Below are 8,001 nucleotides of genomic sequence, written 5' to 3' on the forward strand. Positions count from 1 at the left end.
TATAACAATATGAATAGGTTATCTTTTGGTATTTTGTATATGTGCTTCTGTGGCATAGTATCGTTGTGGTGTTGGGATTCATATTGAAAGTGCCTCATTGGCACTTAAACATGTGGGGAAGAATGCGTGTGAGTGGTTATGGGTATTTGAGAGTAGAGTTTAGCTCTTGGTTGGGCTACTCTCCCTGACACAAGCACTGCCCTAGGCCTTGAGATCCTTGGAAACTTTGAACTGTCGGAGATCCACAGAGAGCCTTGGCCTTGAACGGAACTCTACTCTTAGCCTGTAATCTATTGACAATCTTTACTCCTTTTGGGTTTAGCATTTAATGACAACTAAAGGTCTTCAATGTGACTCACTTCACCATATGTGACCCCATATTAGTATAAACTTTCAAAATTAAAATTACTATCGGTTTGTTATATTTTGTTTATGTCATTTACCTATATATCTCATGTATGATTGTATGTATCGAATATTATATCTAATAACTTTCTCTCTTGCTTTCTGAACATGTATAACAATTGGGCCTGTTGAATTCTCGAAAGACCTTAGGTCCAAATATGCACCTGCGCACTTGAGAGTCTAAAGCCCACTGCTGTCCGTTCCTGCTATTTGTTGGGCCTGCCTATTTGAGGCGCAAACCCCCAGAGTCCATTATTTCTCATCTCTTGTTTGTTTACTGCTTCAGTTATTTTACAGTTTCACTATGTCATTACTTTTTACTGTGTTTATGTTATTTTATCTCACATGTATATTGGATTGAATGCTTCATTTTATCTTTTAACTCACATAAATTAATTTAGGCAAGCCATAAAGAACCTAGGATTAAAAGAGGCATTGGTTAACAATTAATTCCATATCCTCTAATCATAAACTGTTATCCATCTATTATGCTTCGGCAAATCTTTCCTTAGAGATTTTTTAAGCCCAAAGACATTACAAAGGTGGAAGTCCCTCTTTCAAAATAAAGAATCAGAACCGAGTTGCGAGTTTAATATTTTCTAAATGAGAATCAACTATTTTTGAAAAGATCAAGTGTTGCTGCCCCAAAAAACAAAGGCCTTCAAATAATTTTTTATCTAAAATCGAGGTAATATCTTAGGTTCATTTTCATAAAACTTTCACCATATTAAGGTAATTTGAACTTCCATCATTTAGGAAACAAAGTGCACTAACTTAAGCTTCTTTTTTTTGTGAAATACTTTCGTAACAAATGTTCCACCTTTCAAAGTTCTTTTCAAGTTTATATATACTAACACTATTTTCTTAAAGGCTTATATTTAAATCCATCCTCTTTAAACCATATTCTTCCCTTATAGCTATTATATCCTAATATATGGTAAGCTACACTTTTAAACACTATTTAAAATATAGTATAAATAAATAGTCCCAAACTAGTTTACATTCTATGGAGCTAACCTAGGTAGATTTTAAAGGGTGCCTAACACCATCCCCTTAGAAGAACAAGAACTCTTATGCATAATCTCACTAGTTGGTAGAATAGTAATGAATATAACCTTTAGTAATTAAATAGATACTCTAGTATACCTTTAAATATTAGGTGGTGACTCACTTTCATCAACAACAAAGAAACCACAAGTTGAATTTTGTTTTGACTAAAGCAAAATAGGGTGCAACACCTCGGTGCATAGGTGGGTCTATTATTGTGGGTGGTGGTTTGGGTCGGGGCAAATGGTCGTGGTAGGTTTAGATGTATAGGCTCAGGGTGGGTTGTAGCGATGTTGAGCGTTGTAGTATGGTTGGGTGTTATATACTAGGGCATAGGTGGGTTGATGTGTGGGATAAGTATTTATGGTGTAGGAGTTGGTTTGATGAGGAGGACTTTACTGATATTGGAGAACGATTGTCGTTATTTCCTCTTTCTTTTTATTCCCACAGGCTATGGAACCATATTGCATAGCCTTGCTGATAGTTGACAGCTGGCAGCTTGCAGCATGGCCACTGATTGTATTTTTCCTGACTTGATGCTTTCCTCCAAGAATTCTCCCATTTTAATCATCTCGGGAAATTTTTGACCAACATACCCATCATCTTTTCAAAGTATATCCCCTTTTGGGCCCTGATTAAATACTTGCTTAGCTCATTAATATTCAGTGGAGGTTGGGTCTTGGCGGCTTTCGATCTCCAACGATAAGCATACTCTTAAAATGATTACGAGGGTTTATTCTATAAATTGACAAAAATGAACCTGTTTGGAGTGATTTCGGTACTAAATCTAAAGTGATTCATAAAATCATCTGCCATGTCCTTCCACTCTCTCTAATTCCGGGGACCTTGCCGTGTATATGAGGTAAGCATTTCTCCTGTCATACTCCTTATAAACAACCTCATTCTCAGCTTTTTATTTCTTCCCATTGCGACCAACTTGTCAGAATAAACCCTCAAATGAGCATGAGGATCACTTGTTCCATCAAAAATGTCAAACTTTGGAGGCTTATACCCTGCGGATATATCAACATCGGGATGCATACACAAGTTCTCAAAATCCAGGCTCTCGCTCCCTTAAGCAACCTAGAGGTTCCTTATCTATTTTCTGTACACTCATAGTTGTTCTGACACTAATTCATCTTCCTTGTATTTTGCTTCTTTCTCCATCTCAGCATATTGGTCGATCTCACAAGGCACTCTTACCATGAAGGGCACGGTAAAGGTAGGCTTAGAGGTGGCATATACAGGTTGAACATACTGCTCATATGTGATGATGTGTGTCGCATGTGTGTGATGGGTCTGGTTGGCAATAGTGACGCTATTGCGAGTAGGGGTGTGAAATAAATTGTTGGTGGATGGTGGATTTTATGGTGTCTGGACATAATTCAGGGCATAGGGTGTATGTATAGGGGGTTTGGCAGATTTTTCGAGGTTATTAGTGGTATAACTTGGGTTGAAGAATTTGTAGTGACAACGATTGGGGTACTGGTTGTTTATCGGGTTGCTGAAGGAAAATTATCAAGGATTGAATCTAAGGAAGAGAATCAGGGTGGTTGCGGAAACATCGTCACGACCAAGTATGACACCTCCTGGATCTGTTGTACTTCTTATCTCAATGACTCTATTTCCTGCGCCATCCTGGCAACGCGTTTATCATTTCGGGTATTTTCTATCAATAAATACCTATTTTTATAAAAAAAAATTAATTAAGTATTAGTTTTGAAGTTAGTCACCTAATATTAACATTATGTAATTACAAATATACTTACTATTTTAATTTATAAAATACATAATATAGGCTTTATATTTAATTTAGTGAATTACTCCTTAATTTCTAGATTAATTAGACTACTATGGCAATAATTATAAATTAGTACAGTAAATAGAAAAATAAGATATTATAGTTATTAATTAACTAATTGTAGTAATTAGTAGTATATATGATGGTTTTAATTTCTATTATATTTATTGAAATTATTTAAGTTTATTTAAAATTATTTTAAAGGGGCTAAAGACTGAAATGGCTACAGTTGCAAAGATCCAATCAAATACAAATTGGCTATTTGTAAATTAAAACCAGCCCAAACAATTGGCCGAATCCCCTACCTGACCCACTCCAAACGCCCTCACAAGTCCAAGTTGGCAATCTACAACTTCCTCTCTAAGCCAATCTATTTGCACCATGTAGACTATTCCCTACACTCACAAAGAAGCACAAACAAAATCTTGACTGTTGATTGCACCACATAGACTATTCCCTACACTCACAAAGAAGCACAAATAAATCTAGACCATTGATCCAACACATAAACGGTCAGTGATTAACTCTAGTTTTCTCTTTTTTTTAATTCCATCTAGAACTTCAATCACACCATCCAAATACAATTATCTTACGGCCACAATTCCCCTTTAAACCCTTTTTATGCCCGAATTTTCAGGGTCGTTGATCATCAGATCCAACGGCTCAGATCTCATGTCCCCCTCTTAAATCTAAAGAACAATCCCAACTACCGAAACCCTAAATCCATTTCATCGGAGACCATGCCGTCCCCTTTTCCCTTTTGCTCTCTACTCTCCTACCAAGGTCAACAAATCAACAACCAAATCATCCCTTCTGTCTTCGCTAGCCGCGAATCCTGCCGATTTATTTCCCTTTTCATTATTTAATTTCAAAATGCCTAAAATCTGGAAACCTAGCTTAAGGATGCAACTTCAAATCGATCGAATCCTCTTATGCTCCATCAAATCGGGGTATGCATGGAGCTTCTTCAGATATTTATCTTGAGAATCTATACCTAGAGGTCAAATGCAATGACCTCTTGGTTTTAGGATTTGTCCGATGGTCCCTTGCCTTCGACGGTCGATTCCTCCTCTCGGGCAAAATTCTTTATCATTTTTTCCTCTGTTTTCAGTCTGATTTATCCCTTCTTGCTATCATCATCTGTCTTTCATCATATTTCACTATCGATTTGAATCTGCTGAAACCCTAATGGCTCTATGACGACTATAAATAGTGTCTTCAATGCTCTCACCAATCAACAAGATATACCTACTAACTATACTTAACATCTGAGAATTTTAATACTTGCTAGGGAAATCTCGATAAAAGTCTATATTTCTGCTTTTCTTTTCCTTTGGATTTTGAGTGTGATACTAATTGAGAGCTTGAGCTCTTGGTTTTCCAAAAAGGCTAATTTGAACACTCGTTTGGTTTGCTGCCCCCAAAAAGGTCAGTAAAACCTCGACTTTATTTCTTCTTTAACTAGTTCAAATTCCTGAATATGAACTGCTTTACTACCTTTGTTGAATGATGTTATCAATTAATGTGTTCATGTTTTTTAACTATTTTTGTATCTGTATGTTGTTTAGTGGATTCTGTTATCATAAACTTTCTTAAGTTGCTAAAATCAGAATTATATATTGATACTGATATGCATCCAGTGACTCATTCCTACTATTAACCTTCAAAATGACTAAAGAGAATCATACATTCCTAATACCTAGTTTCAGACCTCTTTAATGATTCCATTAGCACTATTCTGACTGTTATGTTAATCTCTTCTAATGTTACTTTGTGGTTCACTTAATAGTCTAAATTTAACAAAGTATGAATCATTTTAATGAGAACCAGCTTGCTACATTAGTTTAGAAATACCAGATCATGACCATTGAACATGTTCTTATCTCCTTAATATGCCTCTATAATCATGTTAATCAATTGATTAAACTCATGCCTGTTTATGTAACCTAACCTAAGTTAGTTGGATTTTTCTATCACTTTTGTATATATTCTGAGATTACCTTACACTTATTTTAAGACATGAAGTAAGATGTATTGACATATTTATTTAGCTAAAATCCTATTGCTATATTCCATTATACCTGAGACCCTATCCCCATACATGTTTAACATGTTTCCCCAAATGTAATATACCCTTATCCTTTTCTTGGAACTCATATGATGATATTATTGGTTATACTTGTATAATGTGACCTCTGTCAAGTGTCCTTTGTGTATGCTCTTGTAATCCTGCACTAATTTTTTTTATCTTTAGTGCCTCCGTTTGTCCTTTATGACCACATGCATGACTGCGTTGTCTTTGAAACCTCACTAAACTCTCTTAAATGGATCAAACCTACCCTGTGAACTATAAAGGAATCTCTTGTGGCTATTGCTGGGATATAACAACATGCTTTGTTTTCAATAGGATTAGTGTGAAGCTAAAACTCTCACGAAGAAGTCATTATATCATTGATTTTAAGATTAAGCAAGATTGATAGCTTAGGAATCTCTTAATACTCCTAAAAGTCCTAAGTGAAGTTGTGAATCTATGACCAATTTATGTACTCTTGGAAGTCCTGATTATAGTTTGATATCTGTGAAAGTGCCATTGGAAGCTCTAATAATGATTACTGCTTTGAATTTTAGAATGTTCTAATTGAAGTCATCAACTTATGCCTCTTAATTAAGATTATTGGTATGTATCTCTATTTGAAGTTGCTGACATATATTTGTATTGGTACTCTTTAGAGAGTTTTAGCTATGGTTGTCAATCTGCCCTCCCCTAATCACCCTCAGAACTTAATCGAAGACATTGGTCTATATCTTTGTGAATACTTTTTAAGAGATTTAATTGGGGTTGTTAACCCATGTGTTATCAAAACCTAAGTTAAAGTCAATCTTTGATTGCTCTAGTCGAAGGATGTTACGGTACATGTGTTCATGATTGCTGCAGACTGGGATATATGTTTTTCCTATTATTAAAACATATGATCTTAGGAGTTTTGATTCTTTAAAAATGATATGATAATATCTCTGCTTCTATGTATGTATGAAGCTGATTTCATTAAACCTGCTATGCATGTTACTTAGAATGAATCATCCATTTAGCTTTGAAATATGGTTATAACAATATGAATAGGTTGTCTTATGGTATTCTATATATGTGCTTGTGTGGCATGGTATCACTGTGGTGTTGGGATTCATATTGAAAGTGCCTCATTGGCATTTAAACATGTGGGGAAGAATGAGTGTGAGTGGTTAGAGGTATTTGGGAGTAGATCGAGTTTAGCTCTTGGTTGAGCTAGTCTCCCTAACACAAGTACTGCTCTAGGCCTTGACACTCTTGGGAACTTTGAAGTTTTGAGGATCCAAAGAGAGTCTTGGCCTTGAACGGAACTCTACCCTTAGCCTCTAATCTATTGAAATTCTTTACTCCTGTTGGGTTTAGCATTTAATGACAACCAAAGGTCTTCAATGCGACTCACTTTGCCATAGCTGACCATTAGTATAAACTTTCATAATTCAAATTACTATCGGTTTATTATATTTTGTTTAAGTCATTTACCTATATATCTCATGTATGATTGCATGTACAGAATATTATATCAAATGACTTTCTCTCTTGCTTTCTGAACGTGTATAACAATTGGGCCTGCTGAGTTCTCGAAAGAACTCAAGTCCAAATATGCACTGCGCACTTGGGAGTCTGAAGCCCACTGCTGTCCGTTCCTGCTCTTTACTGGGCCTACATCTTTGAGGCCCAAACCCCCAAGAGTCCATTCTTTCCCTTCGCTCCTTCCTTTACAACTTTAGTTATTTTACAATTTCACTATGTCGTTTCTTTTACTATGTTCATGTTGTTTTGTCTCATATGTATATTGCAATTATTTATTGAATGGAATGCTTTATTTTATCTTTTAACTCACATAAAATAATTTAGGCAAGCCTTAAAAAACCTAGGATTAAAAGAGGCATTGATTAGCAATTAAGTCCACATCCTCTAGTCATGAACTGTTATCCATATATTATGCTTCGCTAACTCTTTCCTTAAAGATTTTTGAAGCCCAAAGGAATAACAAAGGGGGAAGTCCCTCTTCCAAAAGAAAGAATCAGAACCGAGTTGTGAGTTTAATATTTTCTAAATGAAAATTGTCTATTTCGGAAAGATCAAAGTGATGTTGCCCCAAAAACAAAGGGTTTCAAATAATTTTCTATCTAAAATCGAGGTAATATCTTAGGTTCATTTTCATAACACTTTCACCATATTAAGGTAATATGAACTTTCCTGATTTAGGAAACAAAGTACAATAATTTAAGCTTTTTTTTTTAAAAAAAAAAACACTTTCATAACAACGTTCCATCTTTCAAAGTTCCTTTCAAGTTTATATGTACTAATGCTATTTTCTTAAAGGATTCTCTTTAAATCCATCCTCTTTAAACTATAGTTTTTCCCTTATAGATGTTATAAGGGAATATATGGTAAGCTACACTCTTGAACATTAGTTAAGATATAGTACAAACAATTAATCCCAAATCTAGTCAATGTCTTGTGAAGCTACCCCAGGTGGATTTTAAAGGATGCCTAACACTTTCCCCTTCGAAGAACAAGAACTCTTATCCATAATTTCACTGGTTAGCAGGCTAGTAAAGAATATAACCTTTAGTAATTAAATATATACCCTAGTATACCTTTGAATATTAGGTGGCGACTCTTTTTAAAAAACAACAGAGAAATCACAAGTTGAATCTTGTTTTGACTGGTGCAA

General features: G+C 35.1%; 1 long non-coding RNA gene across 1 annotated transcript; it reads left to right on the plus strand.

Annotated features, from left to right (window-relative positions):
- Positions 1–3,970: 3,970 nt before the first annotated feature.
- On the plus strand, positions 3,971–7,148 carry LOC104243652 (uncharacterized). The gene is made up of 2 exons (XR_715252.2): positions 3,971–4,681; positions 6,832–7,148. It is a non-coding gene; the product is annotated as an uncharacterized lncRNA (long non-coding RNA).
- Positions 7,149–8,001: the final 853 nt, after the last annotated feature.

This window comes from Nicotiana sylvestris, chromosome 7, assembly GCF_000393655.2.
Source record: "Nicotiana sylvestris chromosome 7, ASM39365v2, whole genome shotgun sequence".
Taxonomy (NCBI): Eukaryota; Viridiplantae; Streptophyta; class Magnoliopsida; order Solanales; family Solanaceae; genus Nicotiana; species Nicotiana sylvestris.